Raw genomic sequence first — 17,951 nt, forward strand, 5'->3', positions numbered from 1 at the left:
CATAATTGGATAACTCTCTTGTTTCCAGACTGTGCTTTCAGATAAACTCCCTGTTTTCATCTGTGTGCCATAAAAGACAAGAAGAGGGAGGGAATATTTTTAAGTTCTGAAGAATTAAGCTCTTACAATCTGTACCTTAGGATCTAGATAATGTAAAATGGCTCATAATTTGCCAGTTTCTAATAAGCTGTACAAATCTCACTATTACATTGAAAACAATTTGTATACTTCAAAAAAAGTCTTAAATAGTTACGACTTATCAAGATAACATTGCAAAGGAGTATTAGACTTAATGTTTCAAGAGGGTTTGCTGGTCAATGTCCCCAAATGGTAAAAACTTTAGGTTAGAGGCAAATGAGAGAATTAGATCTGTGTTTATTTATTTGCCAAATTACTATTAAAAAGAAAAACAAGCAAAAACACCTAGGCTGTATGATTGACATTCATACAGCCTTGATTAGATAGAAGTTTCACTTTACAAACAGGTTTTGATATTGTATAGATCAAACTTTGATATCAAATCTTTAAACCTCAAGATTTGATATTTAATAAGAACTTCTACCTAAATGTCAAAAAGAACAGAAATCAGACCACTTACTAAAAGGTTACAAGCAGACTTGGAATCCACATTGGTTATATTTTGTGAGTTAGGAAAAAGTTAATAGTATAAAGTCAAACTCAAGGAAGCCTGAATATTAAGATGATTTATGGAGGCACTGAAGACATAAATCAGATATAATTATCTGATTTTCAAAAATTAGTCATTTTCACCTCCTCAAATGGCCTCATAATTCCTTGATGACACATGGCAGAAAAGTGCTCATGTCAAACTAAAATGCAGACAAATGGAAAGATAAACGACCCCATCCAAGTAACAATTTGACATCCCATTATTCCTCTGGAGGATTTCACCTGTGTACATCCAGAAGGTGCTAGGGGAATGAAAGGCATTCGGTTTTCAGGATTTTAGCAACACACATGAGAAAAACTTCACTTTTGCACCAGCTGACAATCAGATGAAAGATTCAGGTCATGTTGCAAGTTTTTCTGAACACGAGGCTGTGCAGATAGCTCAGGTCCTGAGCAAAAACAGCAGCAAAGAACCTGCTGGCAGTGAAGCCTATCTTGGCATCTGACCCCTTGGTCCTTCCTACTCACCTTCCTGCCTTTTTTTTTCTTCAGCACATTCCCCATCTAGTGTACTGTGCTGTATTTTTCTTTTCATGGTGATGAAATATACATCACATAAAATTTACCACTTTAGCCATTTTTAAGTGTACAGTTTGGTCACGTTAGTACAATCACATTGTTGGGCAACCATCACTGCTATCCAGTCTCCAAAACTGTTTTCCCAAACTGAAGCTCCGTACCCCTTAAACAGTAATTCCTCATCCTACTTCTTCCCTAGTACCTGGCAAGGACTATTCTACTTTCTGTCTATAAATGGGACTACCCTAAGTACCTCATGTAAATTGAATTATACAGCATTTGCCCTTTTGTGACCAAGTATTTTACTTATAAATTTGTGTTTATTTTATTTTATTTTTGAAATGGATGCTCACTCTGTCACCCAGGTTGGAGTGCAATGGCATTATCTCGGCTCACTGCAACCCTCACCTCCCAGGTTCAAGGGATTCTTCTGGCTCAGCCTCCTGAGTAGCTGGGATTACAGACATTCACCACCACCCCCGGCTCATTTTTGTATTTTTAGTAGACATGGCATTTCACCATGTTGACCAGGCTGGTCTTGAACTCCTGATCCTCACCCCTTGGCCTCCCAAAGTGCTGGGAATACAGGCATGAGCTACCACGCCCAGCCAGTCAATCTTTATTAATGTGTTAGATAACAAAGTCTAGTGGAAAGCTAATAATTACTGTAAATTTCTCAGTAATGATGAGCATCAACAATATGCAGTACTGTGGTACCTTGAACAACTGTCATGAAAATATCTATGATTTTTATTAGTGACAAAATTGCAGGTCCTGGTAAAACCACTGTGGTTTGTTGGCTACATTCATAATCGGAGAGACTACATTTCAGCTAGAGATTAGTGAAAATGAATATGTAATTTTTTTTTTCATTCAAGTTCTGAATTTCCTCCGTTGACATCCTCCTGTCCCCCAAGGGATGTGTGGATGCTGGGTTAAGAGCCCTTGGCTGGGTAGCTAGATAGTGCAGTTGGGGAAGAGTAAGCTATTCTGCATGGTTGGAGAATGGAGTCCAGTGGATGAGGAAGAAGAAGCAGGAGAAAGAAGAAGAGTTGAGGGGGCAGAGAGCTGAGCCAGGACCCCATCTCAGCTTTATAAATATAAGGCTAAGGAATTAGGGCTCTGTTTTGAGAGTCACGATAAACCAGACATATTTTAAGCGCAGGGATATCAAAGTCCAACTTGTATTTTAGAAAGCTCTTCTAGGACCAGGTGTGGTGGCTCATGCTTGTAATCCCAGCACTTTGGGACGCCAAGGCAGGTGGATAACCTGAGGTCAGGAGTTCGAGATCAGCCTGGCTGTCGTGGCGAAACCTCGTCGCTACTAAAAATATGAAAATTAAGTGGGCATGGTGATGCATGCCTGTAATCCTGTAATCCCAGCTACTAGGGGAACTGAGGTAGGAAGAGCGCTTGAACCTGGGATGCGGAGGTTGCAGTGACCTGAGATCGTGCCACTGCACTCTAGCATGGGCAACAGAGCGAGACTCCATCTCAAAAAAAAAGAAAAAAAAAGCCCTTCTAGATGGCAGCCTGGAGGATTCTATGGGGAATACTAGCAGGAGGCCAGTAGAAGGACAGTAGCAAGAGGCCATTAAAGAGATGGTGGCAGTTCTGAGGTAAGGTTCAAGGTGGCCTGAGCTTGGAAAATGGCAATGCAGACAGTCAGTAAGGACATGGGAGTGGGAACCCATGGCAATTTAGAAGGTAGAATTAAAAGTGAAATCTCTTCTTCTCTTAGGCTGAAGAATCTGAAATGTAAGCATGAGGACAAAGAAGTTCGCTTCAATTTTCTCAAGTTCCTGCTGTAACAGAAGGTCAGCATAGAACGCTCAGTGAAAAACCACAGTAGTTGCCAGAGAAGACATGTGATGTAATGGGAAGAAAATCTCAAATGTCATCAGTCCACATGAGTCTTCTTATCTGTGTGACCATGGGGAAGTTACTTATGCTTCCTCATGACCAGTATCCTCATTGGTGAAGCAAGGCTAAGGACACCAGCATTTCTGAGTTGTGAGTCACAAGGGAGAGATGTTCATTGGACATTTTGTAAATTTTTCATTTTCTTTATCATATTATTAGTTTTATAGGCGAGATATTGCTCTGTTGCCCAGGCTGGAGTACAGTGGGGCAATTCTAGCTCACTGCAGCATCCAACTTCTGGGCTTAAGCGATCCTCTCACCTCAGCCTTCCAAGAGGTCAGGACTACAGGCATGTGATGCTGTGCTCAGCTAACTTTTTCATTTTTTGTAGAGACAGGATCTCACTTTGGAAGGCAGCTATGCTCACCACTACACTGCCAACACCAGGATCTCACTTTGTTGCCCAAAGTGGTCTTGAACTCCCGGACTCGAGCAATCCTCTTGCCTTAGCCTCCTAAAGTGCTGAGATTACAGGCATGAACCACCATGCTCCACTCATTTTGTCAATTTTTGTCCAAAGTGTTTTGGAAATCCTACTTGTTCATTTTAATCAATCAGTAAAGGATAATTATTGTAGAAATCAGTATTTACTAAGAGTTGAAGAAGCATTCAGCTTTTTTTTTTTTTTTTGCAGAGCTAGCTGAGGTTTTATTTTGGACCAAAAGAAAAGAAAAAAAAAGCAGTTGAATTGTTTTGTAGCTGGAGGCATGGGCAAGGGGGGTCCCCAAGCAGTAAACTCCCCCGTGGGTGGGCTGAGGGCTAGGGCTGAGCCTCAGGTGGGTCTCCTGTTCACTGTGCTACCCTGCACAGGGGCCTCCCTCCCGGGCTCTGGGGCAGTCCCAGGAGGGGCAATCTGGGAGGGGCTGCCATGGCTGTTCACTTAGGCAGGACATCAGAGGACTCGGACACCAGCTTCCCATCGCAGGTCTCAATCTTCTTCACAACCACAGCCCTGGTGGAGCTGGTGTGGCTGAAGGAGCTAAAGTCCAGGCCATAGCTGAGGCCGGGACTTGTATGGCCCCCATAGGCTGAGCTCAGACCACCTGCATAGCAGCTGGCGGTCTTCGTATGGGTACTCATGTTCTGCATCCCAGACTCCAACCGGCTCTTCTAGCCCTCCAGCAGCTTCCTATAGGTTGCGATCTTGATGTTCAGGGCCAGCTTGACGTTCATCAGCTCCTGGTACTCACACAGTTGTCGCGCCATATCCCGCTAGGCCCGCTGCAGGGTGGCTTCCAGCTCAGACAGCTTGGCTTTGGCATCCTTAACAGCCAGTTCCCCACGCTGCTCAGCATCTGCGATGGTAGTCTCCAGGGAAGCCCTCTGGCCTTTAAGACCTCAATCTCAGCCTGGAGCCAGCTGATGTTCCGGTTCATCATAGAGATCTCAGTGTTTGTTTGTTTGTTTGTTTTTTGAGACAGTCTCGCTCTGTCACCCAGGCTGGAGTGCAGTGGCACAATCTCAGCTCACTGCAAGCTCCGCCTCCTGGGTTCAAGCAATTCTCCTGCCTCAGTCTCCTGAGCAGCTGCAATTACAGGCGCCCGCCACCACTCCAGGCTAATTTTTGTATTTTTAGTAGAGACAGGGTTTCACCATGTTGGTCAGGCTAGTCTTGACCTCCTGACCTCGTGATCTGCCCGCTTCGGCCTCCCAAAGTGCTGGGATTACAGGCGTGAGCCACCGCGCCCGGCCTAGATCTCAGTCTTTGTATGCCACAGGTCATCCCCGTGCTTCCCAGCCAGCATGCGTAGCTCCTCATACTTGATCTGGTATATGCTCTCAGCCTCAGCCCCGCTGTGGTTGGCGATCTCCTCGTACTGTGCCTTGACCTCAGCGATGATGTCGTCCACGTCCAGGGAGCGGCTGCTGTCCATGGACAACATCACAGATGTATCTGAGATTTGGGACTGCAGCTCCCGATCTCCTCTTCATACAGCTGCCTCAGGAAGTTGATCTCCTCAGCCCTAACAGGTGAGACTTCAGCTCTACTTTGTTCATGTAAGTTTCATCCACATCCTTCTTGATGAGGACAAATTCATTCTCCATCTCTGTAAGCTTATTGATCTCATCCTCAGCAGCCCCTGCATGTTGCCAAACTCCGCCTCCAGCTTCAGCTTCTCATGCCCAGAGTCTCCAGCTGCCACCTAAGGTTGTTGAAGTAGCTCTCGAACATATTGTCCATGTTGCTCCGAGCTGTCTTCTGCTCCTTCAAGAGGCTCCACTTGGTCTCCAGCATCTAGTTCTGCTGCTCCAGAAATCGTACTTTGTCTATGAAGGAGGCAAACTTGTTGTTGAGGGTCTTGATCTGCCCCTTCTCTTGGGTGCGCAAGGCCTGGATGTTGGGATCCACCTCCAGGTTAAGGGGCCTCAGCAGGCTCTGGTTGACTGTGATGTCGGTGATGCCTCTCATGCTGCTGGCCCCACCATAGCCCCCACCCAGGCCACCCCAGAAGATGCTGCTGCCCACTCAGGAGGAGCTTGAGGAGCTGATGCAGGCATCTGGCCCATTCGTGTAGGAGTGACTGCTGAAGGCCCGGTGGCCAGAGGTGGACACCTTGTAGGACTTCTGGGTCATCCTGATGGACATGGTAGAGGCAGGAGTGGAGGCAGGCAGGCTGAACCAGACAGAGATTCCAGAAGGAGTGGAGAAGCTGCTTCTTGGTAGCATTCAGCATTTAATTTTTTTTTTGTGACAGAGTCTCACTCTGTTGCCCAGGCTAGAGTGCAGTGGTGCAATCTTGGCTCACTGCAACCTCTGCCTCCTGGGTTCAAGAGATTCTCTTGCCTCAGCCTCCTGAGTAGCTGGCATGCACCACCATACCCAGCTAATTTTTGTATTTTTACTAGAGATGGGGTTTCACCATGCTGGCCAGAATGGTCTCAATCTCCTGACCTCGTGATCCACCTGCCTCAGCCTCCCAAAGTGCTGGGATTACAGGTGTGAGCCACCGCGCCCAGCTCTCAGCTCTTAATTTCATTGCGTGTAAAGAAAGCAATCTGTGCAATTCACAGTAGCTGTCAGCCAGGGTAACACAGGGAGACCTCATCTTTACAAAAAAAATTACAAAAAAAAAAAAAAAAACCAAAACCACGTCAGGCGTGGCAGCTCATGCCTATAGTTCCAGCTACTCTGGAGGCTGAGGTGCAAGGATCGCTTGAGCCAGTGAGGTCAAGGATGCAGTGAGCTGTGATTGTGCCACTGCCTTCCAGTCTGGGCAGCAGAGCTAAACCTTACCTCAGACAAAACAAAACCAAACAAAACTAACAAAACAAAACAACACTAGCTGGGTAAGTGTCATAGATCACATGGAACTAAAGCTGGCTCTGGAAACATACGTAGAATTTAGTTAAGTGTGGAGTTAGGGTGAGGTTGTGAGCAAAACCAGCTTCCTGAGAGATCAGAGGTGGGGAGTTACGCCAAGGAGTGAAGGGAGTGAGGCAAGGTATGCTGATGTGTGCAGAACACGGAGGACTTTGAAAACTATGCAAAGTGGTTGGCTGACATACAGTAAAACTCATAACAAGTATGGTCATTAGCATAATCATTAAACTCTGGGTTAGTAAACTACTTAAAAAAAGATTCCAATGTGGAAATACTCAATGTTTGGATATTTCCTTCTGACAGGGTTTTAGAGCCTCTGGTAGCTTTTCCAATCCCTGTGCCTTTTTTTGTTTGTTTGTTTGTTTTGCCCTGAGTTTGGTGGAGTCGGATAATGAAATTTAAACTAAAGCATGTTAGCATCACCTACACTCAAGAAGGTCCAAATACCTCAGTTCTTCACAAAATAAAATGCTTTTTTAAATTCAAAAAAGGAAGTAAGTCAAAAAGAGAGAGAGAAAAGAAAAACACACAGCAGATAACTGAGAAAATAGGAGAGTTTATTGCCACTGAAAAAGGAGCCTGGCTTCTAACATCTTATTTGCCATTTCTCTATATGACCCTAGGGAAGTACTTTTCTCTATGCCTTGTTCCCTCAGGAAAACCTTATTACTATGAGAAAGATGTTAATTCGTCTAAAGTGCTGTAATTTTTTTTCATGGGGACATTAAGGAGGGGAAGGCAGAGAGAAAGAAGATGGGGAGAGATGAGTTAAGAGATTTCACTAAGGAATCGAGGCAAAAGATGGTGGTGGCTTGCACCAAGGGATAGGCCCTGAAGATAAAGAGAAGGGGAGTTAAAAATAAATGTTGCTTTTTTTGTTTTTGTTTTTTTGCTTTTTTGTTTTTGTTTTTGAGATGGAGTCTCACTCTGCTGCCCAGGCTGGAGTGCAATGGCATGATCTCGGCTCACTGCAACCTCCACCTCCTGGGTTCAAGCAACTCTCCTGTCTCAGCCTCCCAAGTAGCTGGGATTACGGGCATGTGCCACCACACCCGGCTAATTTTTGTGTTTTTAGTAGAGACGGGGTTTCAGCATCTTGGCTAGGCTGGTCTTGAACTCCTGACCTCAGGTAATCCACCTGCCTTGGCCTCCCAAAGTGGTGGGATTACAGGTATGAGCCACCGTGCCTGGCCAAGAAGTGTATTTTGGAAGTAAATGCAATAGAATATGCTGATGAATTGCACTGACGTTGGGAGAAAACAAGATAAATAATTTCTAGATTTCTCACTCTCACAAATGAGTTATGTGGTAGTCTCATCTACTGAAATAGAGGAAAATAGGAAGAAAAATCAAGAGTTGGGTTTTGAACAGGATTAGCTCAAGATGTGTGTGAGACATTTCAATGGGAATGTTTAGTAAACAATTGGGAACAGAGGTCTGGCATTCAGGGAACTAAGTTTCTGAATAAGGGATTACATTTAAAGCACAGGAATGAATGAACCCGTGTGTGGAGGAGGAGGGAGAGTAGATGGGAAAGTGAGAAAGATGGAGAAATATAGTAAGAGGGAAAGGGCAAAGAGATGGTGAGAGGCTGGTGAGCCAAGGACTGAGTTTGAGCCATCCCCACATTATTGGTAGGACAGAGCAGGAAGGTCTGAAAGGAAACTAAGAAATCATCCACAAGTAGGAGGACAGGCTGGAGTGCTGGGCCACAGAAGCCACAACTGAGTATTCCAAGGAGGAGTGGTCCACAGGAAGGACCACCTTCTCTTTTCTCTCTTCTCTTCTCTTCTCTTCTCCTCCCTTCCTTTTCTCTTCTTTTCTTTTCTTTTTGTGACAGGATCTTACTCTGTTGTCCAGGCTGGAGTGTACTGGTGTGATCATGGCTCACTGCAACCTCAACCTTCTGGGCTCAAGCAATCTTCCCACCTCAGCCTCCCAAGTAGCCGGGAATACAGGCATGTGCCACCAGCCTGGCTGTGTTTTTTTATTTTTTTATTCTCTGGAGACCTAAGGGTCTTGCTATGTTGCCCAGGCTGGTCTTGAACTCCTGGGCTCAAGCAGTTCTCCCATCTTTACCTCCCAAAGCATTGGGATTATTAGCATGAGCCACCACCGCTCTGGTAAACTGAAAGGAAAAGTTAAGATATGGACGGATAAGTGTCAACAAGGAAAAAGAAATACAAAACTAAAGAGCTTGATATTAAAACAGAGGGATGGAATGCCCTCCAAGTTTTTGAGGCTTTAGTGATAAATATTTTAGTGAATGGGGAATAACAAAGAGATTCTAAAGATCATTCAGAGTGTTGATGAATTACATGGATTATGATTTTGAATTTCAAATGGATTTTAAGTCTTGATGTAAGGCAGATTAGAAAACAAAATTTCACATTAAATTTATTAAATTAGGTCAAAACTCATCAATAACTAATTATACGTTGGACATAAGTATTTCGATATCTTTTTGTCCCTCAGCGCCTTGTGCATATGTAACTAAAAAAGCAGAGTAATTTGGTGTCATTTGATTTAATGAGATCCTGTGCAAATGAAATACCTTTTTAACACTGAAGCTAGACCATTGCAGTGCTCCAGGGACAACTATGTATAGAAGATAAATTAATTATGTTCACTACTTCCTAAGCCTATAGAAACAACTAAATAACTAAACGAGAGAATCAACCTGTTGATCATGTGCAGGTCTTTTGAGAAATGACTTTTAGTCAATAAAATCCCGGAGCACAGAGGTTTCATAGCAGCTTGTCTTCAGGCAGACTTATCAGTCAAATCACAATTTATACCACAACAAAAAGTTCAGAAAAGTAAGTTATAGAGGTAGGTCATAATTTTGAGGTCTGTCTTGATAATATCTAACATATTTTGAGTGCTTAGTATGTACCAGGCATTGGGCCTAAATACTTTACATGCGTTATGTCATTTAATCCTCATAACAGTTCTTTGAGGTATTATTGTTATTATTATTATTTTATGATTATTTTGAGACAGTCTCACTCTGTCGCCCAGGCTGGAATGCAGTGGGGCGATCTTGGCTCACTGCAACCTCCATCTCCCAGGTTCAAGTGATTCTCCTGGCTCAGGCTTCCCACCAGCTGAGACTACAGGTGTGCGCCATCATGCCTGGCTAATTTTTGTGTTTTTAGTAGAGAAAGGGTTTCACCATGTTGACCAGGCTAATCTAAAACTCCTAACCTCAAGTGATCTGCCCACTTCAGCCTCCCAAAGTGCTAGGATTACAGGAATGAGCCACCGTGCCCGGCCTGAGGTGTTATTATTAAACCCATTTTACAGATAAACCTTAGATACTTAATGCTTAGAATACTAAATGCCTTGTCCAATGTTACCATGCTCAGAAATAATCCAGTTAAGAGGCCAACAGTATTTGTCTGATCTCCTATTAGGAGTCCTTAATACTCTTCTTCTGTAAATGTTTAGATTTAAAAAAAAAGGTCATAGATAAATTCAGTACAGTTGGATACAATTTGAAAAATTATTTTATATTTTAGTGAAATAGAAAGTTTTAATCAGGTGTGGTGCTGGGTGCCTGTTGTCCTAGCTACTCAAGAGGCTGAGGTGGGACCATGGCTTGAACCCAGGAGGTGGAGGCTGCAGTGAGCTATGATCCAGCCCCTGGACTCCAGCCTGAGCGACACAGCAAGATTCTGTCTCTAAGGAAAAAAAGAAAAGAAAAGAAAAGAAAAAAACTTTGACATAGTTTCTCTTTGCCACTCTTCATATTGAAAGGTGAAGTTTATTTTCCCTCCCCTTGAATCTGGGCTGGCCCTATGACTTTTTTTTTTGTTTTTTCATGAATAAAATGCAGCAGAAGTGACACTATATGATATCCAGGACTTGGCCTTATGAGATCTTCAGCTTCCACATGCTGTTTTGAAGCACTCCCTGTTAGAAGCCAGCAGCCATCTAAGTCTATCTGAAGACGATGATACTGTGAGGATGCCCAAGCTATGTGGAGTGAGAGGCCAATAGAGATGCACTAAGACACCAGACATGAAACTTTCTTGGACTTTCTGGCTCAGTTCAACCACCAGCTGAATGCAGCCAAGGAAAGACTCAGCCGACGTCACAGGGAGCAGAACCCTCCAAATGAGTGAAACTGAATTCCCAAATCCACAGAATCCTGAGCAAATAAATGACAGCGGCTTTTGCTTACCAAATTCTGGGTAGTTTGCTTTGCAACAATACTAACATAAATTTAGTAGGGTTGGACACAATTTGAAAGAAATATGGGCTGGGTGTGGTGGCTCATGCCTGTAATCCCAGCACTTTGGGAGGCTGAGGCGGGCGGGTCTCTTGAGGTCAGTAGTTTGAGACCAGCCAGGCCAACATGGTGAAACCCTGTCTCTACTAAAGATACAAAAGTTAGCCGAGTGTGATGGCAGAGTGAGGCAGGAGAATCGCTTGAACCTGGGAGGCCAAGGTTGCAGTGCGTGGAGATTGCACCACTGCATTCCAGCCTGGGCAATAGGGAGGATCACTTGAGTCTTGAAGTTCAAGGTTAAAGTGAGCTATCATCGCACCATTACTCTCCAGCCTGGGGGACAGAGAAAGATCCTGTTCAGAGAGAAAGAGAGAACAAGAGAGAGAAAGAAAAAGAAAAGGAAAAAACGAAAAGAAAAAAAACAAGGCAATTTACAATGAAAAACGCCTAAGAGGAGAGTGAAAATAAAAACACAAGATTAAAACCAAATTCAGTGACTAAGAAGTTCTTTCTTTCTTTCTTTCTTTTTTTTTTTTTTGAGACAGAGTCTTACTCTGTCGCCCAGGCTGGAGTGCAGTGGCGCAATCTCCGCTCACTGCAACCTCCATCTCCCAGGTTCAAGCAATTCTCCTGCCTCAGCCTTCCGAATAGCTGGGATTAGAGGCATGCGTCACCAAGCCCGGCTAATTTTTTGTATTTTTAGTAGAGACAGGGTTTCACCATGTTGGCCAGGCTGGTCTTGAACTCCTGATCTCGTGATTCGCCTGCCTCAGCCTCCCAAAGTGCTGGGATTATAGGTGTGAGCCACCGCGCAGCCTAAGAAGTTACTTCTAAAGATTTGTCCAATTTGTTCACTGAAATTTATATTTAAATTTGCTTTTGAGTTTCCTGGCAACTGAGGCAAACCAAAGAGATTATATCATGCTAAATATGATTTCCTTCAGAAAAGAAAAATCTTTAACCTACTACTAAATTATAAGAGCACTTTACTACATGGATCCCTTCACAGGGAACAGTGAATGATAGAGGAGACAATGACTTCAAAAGAGATTTTATTTAACCGGGTGCGGTTGCTCATACCTGTAATCCCAAAACACTTTGGGAGGCCAAGACGGGTGGCTCACCTGAGGTCAGGAGTTTGAGACCAGCCTGGTCAACATGTTGAAACTCCTGTCTCCACTAAAAATACAAAAATTAGCCAGGCATGGTGGCGGGTGCTTGTAGGCCCACCTACTTGGGAGGCTGCGGCACAAGAATCACTTGAACGCCGGAAGTGGAGGTTGCAGTGAACCAAAATCGCGCCACTGCACTCCAGCCAGCCTGGGCAACAGAGTGAGATTTCATCTCAAAAAAAAAAAAAAAAAAAAAAGGAAAAGAAACCCAGCCTCTACTAAAAATACAAAAATTAGCCCAGCATGGTGGTGCTTGTCTATAGTCCAAGCTACTTGGGTGGCTGAGGCAAGAGAATCACCTGAACCCGGGAAGCAGAGGTTGTAGTGAGCCATGATTGTACCACTGCACTCCAGCCTGGGTGACAGAGAGAGATCCTGTGTCAAAAAAAAAAAAAAAAAGTTACTTACAATACAGATGTGTCTAGATGATGGAATTTTAAAAAATTTATTCAATGTATTTTACTGTTTTTTCAGAGATGGGTTTTGTTCTGTTGCCCAGGCTAGAGTGCAGTGGTGTGACCATGGCTCACTGCAGACTCCACCTCCTGGACTCAAGTGATCCTCCCACTTCAGCCTCCAAAAGTGCTGGAATTACAGGGATAAGCCATCATGTCTGGCACACAATGGAACTTTAACATAAACCAAACAGAATAAAATGCAAAGAACTTTTGATTTCTATACGGGTTTTCAGATTAACTCTCTTCTTTCTCCTCCATAGACCTTAGGCATTTCACAATCTTTTGGCTTTCTGTTTCAACATATACTTATTGATAACCCCCCAGGGGCCAGGTCCTGAGGGTTTAATTGTATGTAAAAGAGAAGGAAAGTCCCTACCCTCATAGAGACCATAGTCCAGGAGGACATTAATTAATGCTGAAGGCATTCATTAAAAAACTTTACCAATACGCAATTGCAAACTGATGGGTGCCATAAAAAATAGCACAAGGCTGGGCGTGGTGGCTCATGCCTGTAATCTTAGCACTTTGGGAGGCCGAGGTGGGTGGATCACCTGAGGTCAAGAGTTCGAGACCTACCTGGCCAACATGGTGAAACCCCGTCTCTACTAAAAACACAAAAATTAGTCGGGCATGGTGGTGTGTGCCTATAATCCCAGCTACTCAGGAGGCTGAGGCAGGAGAATCGCTTGAACCCGGGAGGCGGAGGTTGCAGTAAGCCAAGATTGCGACACTGCACTCCAGCCTGGGCAACAGAGTGAGACTCCGTCTAAAAAAAAAAAACAAAATAAAACAAAAAACCACACACACAGGGAGCTATCATGAGTATGTCATGGAGGGACACAATCCAAGTTTCTGGGGAAGGGAGTGGGGGAGTGAAGGAAACTTGTTATTTCTTTTTTCCTTTTGAGACAGGGTCTCACTCTGTCTCCCAGGCTGGAGTACAGTGGTGCCATCATGGCTCACTGCAACCTCCACCTTCTGGGTTCAAGTGATCCTGGCACCTCAGCCTCCTGAGTAGCTGGGACTACAGGCACTCACCACACCTGGCTAATTTTTAAATTTTTTGTAGAGATAGGGTTTTGCCATGTTCCCCAGCTGGTCTCAAACTTTTGAACTCAATCAACGCGCTCACCTCGGCCTCCCAAAGTGCTGGGATTACAGACGTTAGCCACTGAGCTCTACCTGGAAGCTTGTGATTTCTTAGTTTCTTTTTCCCACCTTAAAACCTGACACATCAAAGTGCTCAATTCATGTTGGCTGTTGATGATGAGAATACAGAAAAATAAAAGGGGGGGAATTTCAACACTAATTCTGAAGTAAATTCTGAATCTGTTATTTCAAAGGATGTTAACTTTAGAAATGAAGACACGTTAGAAATTTACATTTCTCTGATTTTTATAAAAGAATGAAATGTATAATGCAAGACGTAACTGCCAAGGTACTAGATGAAAAAAAATTATACATTCTGAAATTGCACCTGACAGAGATAAGTTCTGAAGGGTTAATCTCAATTGCTTGATTTAATGTGTTTGCTTTGAACCAGATGAATAATAATTAGCAATGGCTTCACCAACTTATTAGTTACAACGTAGAGAAGGTGTGGACCCTTTTACGTAAAAGCTGACTAATAGACAAATAAATTAGATATGACTGTTTTGCCAAAGCTGATAACTAAGGCCCTTTATGCAATGAGTGCCAAGTCCTGGTTGTTTCTACGTAACATTTAATCTTTGAAGGCAAGTGGTGGAAAGAGAAAGCAATTATATTGATGTTCATTGGAGAAATTCATTTACAGATTGTTACTACAATTGTCCCTCAGTCTCTGAGGGTGATTGATTCCAGGACCCCTGCAGATCCCAAAATCCATAGATGCTCAAGCCCCTGATATAAAATGGCATAGCATTTGCATATTGCCAATGCATACCCTCCCTAACATTTAAAATGATTTCTAGATTTCTTATAATAGCAAATACAATATAAACGCTATGTAAATAGTTGTTATGCTGTATTGCTTAGGGAATAATGACAAGAAAAAAGGTTTGTATGTGTTCAGTACAGACGAAACCATCTTTTTTTTTTCCCCAAATATTTGACCTGCAGTTGGTTAAATCCACAGATGGGGAACCCATAGATACCTGGAAGCAGTTAAAATCACTCCAATATTTTCTTTAAATTCTTACTTCTTCTCTTCATCAATGCTCTCTCTATTCAACCAAGTAATGATATCACAATTACACGTGGTACCTCTTCCCCAAGCCCTTTGATTACATTGTTTTTATTGATTCATCCAGCATATATTATTGAGTTTCTACCATGCACCAGGCACACAGATAGAGCTGTGAACAAGACAGACAAGGTCTGCACCCAGCACATGTATATTCTAGGTTTCAAAGAAGCTATATGAGGCTGTGAACAGGATTCTTTTTAAATGTCTTTATTTTTATACTACCCCTCCACAGCCTTACCCCAATCTTTTAAACCACACTGGAAGCCATGTACTCATCATTTTTTTTTTTTCCTGTAATTTTTTTTAACAGTACAACCTAAATAAATACTGGCCCAGAAAGATTCAGAGTTCAAAGAAAATTCAGCTGCTTTCAGAAAGATCATTCTATGGGAAAGATCATATTTCTGAGCAATAAATGTTATAAATACATATTCTGTTTTATTTTTAATTCTCAAACTATTAACTTTCATTTTTCCCCTCCCTGGCATATTTTAATTTTGGTCCTACAGGGACTTGAGTCTAAATGTGTTTTAACAATTTGGGGGAATTTTTTTTTTTCACCTTGCTATTTCTAGAGACTAGAATATTTGAGCTACCAAGGCCTTTCAAACTGACTGATGTTACTATAACAAACTCGGAGACAGCAAGATGTTCCTTAAACCACTGGGTTAGAACGAGAATCCTTTGTTTTCTGTGGGCACAAGTCTAGGAATGTTTCTTTTCTTTTCCTTTTTTTCTTTTTTGTTTTGAGACCGAGCCTTTCTCTGTCACCCGGCTGGAGTGAAGTGGTGCCCTCTTGGCTCACTGCAACCTTCGCCCCCCGGGTTCAAGTGATTTCTTCTGCCTCAGCCTCCTGAGTAGCTGGGATTACAGGTGCATGCCACCACACCCTGCTAATTTTTGTATTTTTAGTAGAGATGAGATTTCGCCATGTTGGCAAGGCTGGTCTCAAACTCCCGACCTCAGGTGATCCACCCACCTCAGCCTTCCAAAGTACTAGAATTACAGGCGTTTGCCACCGTGCCCGGCAACCCTAGGAATATTGCACTTCATGCTTTTCTCTTTGGCCTTGCTGTGGCTTATCCTCCAGAGACAACAGAGAGAGAGAGAGAGAGAGAGAGAGAGAAAGAGAAAGTGGAAGAACCACATGACCAGTCATTTCCCAAAGCAAATGGCATTTTGGGTGAATGCCCTGACCTAGGAAGGAAAAAGAGGCCAAGGTTACCCTAATGTTACAGAAGTAGCTAAGTGAATTCTTCTCAGAAAAATGTCACAGCAGGCTCTAGAAAGCAATTAGAGTAATATTTTGGCACCTCGAACTACCAAATAGAAGATTCCTCTACTGCTCCAGTTACATCTTTGATTTTCATTTCCCTTTGTTGTAAATACTTACAATGTCATTTCAGAATGCTGCAAAAAAATAGATGTGAGAGTAAATAAACTATAATAATAATCCTTTCTCCACATGCCATGGCAGCTGCAGGAGGATGCCAACGCAGCACCGAACTTGCCTTACTGCCTGCTTTTCCTGTCCTCCTCCTCCTCCACCTCCTTCTCCACTTTCCACACATGATCTTTTATAAATTTGCCAGCATCACTGTGCAGTTTGCCAGAGAAACCTGGCCACTTGCTGGGTAAGCCTGCTCTTAGACCAAGGACCAGGGTAGGTCACTGCTGCTGTCCTCATTTGTGGGCCAGGAGGATGCACTGAGGGTGAGGTCCAGAACCACCTGCTTTCCCATTAGAGAGGATGTGGATCTCTATAGAGACACTGCATATCCCTTCAGTTAAAGCTCTTTGAAGACTCTGTTTACCCTATGAGCTGAACTTTCTTGAGCTTCATAGAATGGGTAAAAATCTTCATCCCCAGCTTGGTGAGGAGCCAATGATTTCACGCTCAAACAAGCTGACAAGCCAGGAACCCTAGCTTTCCTTAGCAGGCAGGAAAAGCATCCCACTCGTAAGTCAGGAGTCTTCTCTGCCAATGCTAGGAAAGTTGATATTTACCTTTTTTTTTTTTTTTTGGACCTATTTCTAAAAAAAAAATTAACTAGTATGTAAAAAAAAATCACACTTTAAAAATATGCTTCTACAATATTTGTTCTAAGGAACTATCTTTAGCTTGACCTAAATTACTAATTAAACTTTTCTATTGATCCAATTCCCATTACCGTTCCTGCCTTTATGCTTTTATATTTGGAAATCTCCAACATGCATTTTGATGGCTCCACCTGCCACGTTCCTCACTCCTGCCCCCTCATTTTGGTTTTGCTTTACCTTGTTAAGTACTTACAGATCATAAAATATGGGTGAGCTCAGAATATCTCTTACTCCAGTGTTGCATATGGCACCAGTATTTCAGCACCAGCCCTTTAAAATATGGTGCAGAATTTCAAGGAACTCAGCTACACTTTCCATTCAAAATCCCTCCCAAGCACTGTAGCTAAGAGCCTATCTCAGGACTTTCTTGAGAGCTGCTGGGGAGGCAAAATATCTATTTAACGAAAACGGCTCATCATCTACATTCTGCGGTACTGAGACTAATTCCCCAGCACTGCCAAACCCAGTCTGCTGAACTCCCTCATCCAAACTCTCTAAGACTTAGTGGTCAAAGTGCCAAAGGCATCAGTCTTACACTCCGTGACTCCTAAGACTTCGTTGAAAGTGACGATAAACAATAATTGGAAGACATTTTTAGGATTCCAGTTGGGAGGATACATAATGCAGATACTATATAGTATTATTTATTTATTTATTATTTCTTTTTTTTTGAGATGGTGTCCTACAGTGTCATCTAGCCTGAAGTGCAATGGCGTGATCTTGGCTCACTGCAACCTCCGCCTCCAGGGTTCAAGCGACTCTCCTGCCTAGGCCTCCTGAGAAGCTGGGATTACAGGTGCCCGCCACCACTCCCAGTTAATTTTTGTATTTTTAGTAGAGACAGGATTTCACCATGTTGGCCAGGCTGGTCTCAAACTCCTGACCTCAGGCGATCGGCCTGCCTCAGCCTCCCAAAGTGCTGGGATTAAAGGCGTGAGCCACTGCGCCTGGCCTACTATATAGTATTGAAGTTAGTAATTCATATTAATGCAAAATAAAAGGAGATTAGTGAATCACTGCTACATCTGTCTTGTTTGGCCTGACAAGAAAAGTATCATAGAAGAGAAGGTGTGGGATGGGCATTGGGTCAGCAAACAAGCTGAGGTCAAGCTTCCCTAAGTAGCTGCCAGCTGTGAAGGGGTAGTGACAGCTCTTCTTTGAGCCAGATTTAGGTTACATTTCAGTCTTAATTTATGTCTAATCCATATCCAAACATAGAGAGAAATAAAATGCATTAGATTTCTAAGCCACTGAAGCCTGTTTAAAGGAAGAAGGAGGAGGAAGGAGAAGAGGGCAATGACTTAGG

The 17,951-nt window shown here is 43.2% G+C and overlaps 1 long non-coding RNA gene and 1 pseudogene across 2 annotated transcripts; one reads left to right on the forward strand and one right to left on the reverse strand.

The window, feature by feature from the left end:
* Positions 1 to 2,948: 2,948 nt before the first annotated feature.
* LOC119625188 (uncharacterized) lies at positions 2,949 to 10,644 on the forward strand. Of its 2 annotated transcripts, none has more exons than XR_012095047.1 (3): positions 2,949 to 3,026; positions 4,916 to 5,103; positions 10,293 to 10,644. It is a non-coding gene; the product is annotated as an uncharacterized lncRNA (long non-coding RNA). The 2 variants fall into 2 exon arrangements; XR_005241278.2 differs by lacking the exon at positions 2,949 to 3,026 and adding an exon at positions 3,333 to 3,408.
* Positions 3,401 to 10,295, reverse strand: LOC119625187 (keratin, type II cytoskeletal 8-like; annotated as a pseudogene).
* Positions 10,645 to 17,951: the final 7,307 nt, after the last annotated feature.

The sequence above is a fragment of the Chlorocebus sabaeus genome, chromosome 13 (assembly GCF_047675955.1).
Source record: "Chlorocebus sabaeus isolate Y175 chromosome 13, mChlSab1.0.hap1, whole genome shotgun sequence".
Lineage (NCBI taxonomy): Eukaryota > Metazoa > Chordata > Mammalia > Primates > Cercopithecidae > Chlorocebus > Chlorocebus sabaeus.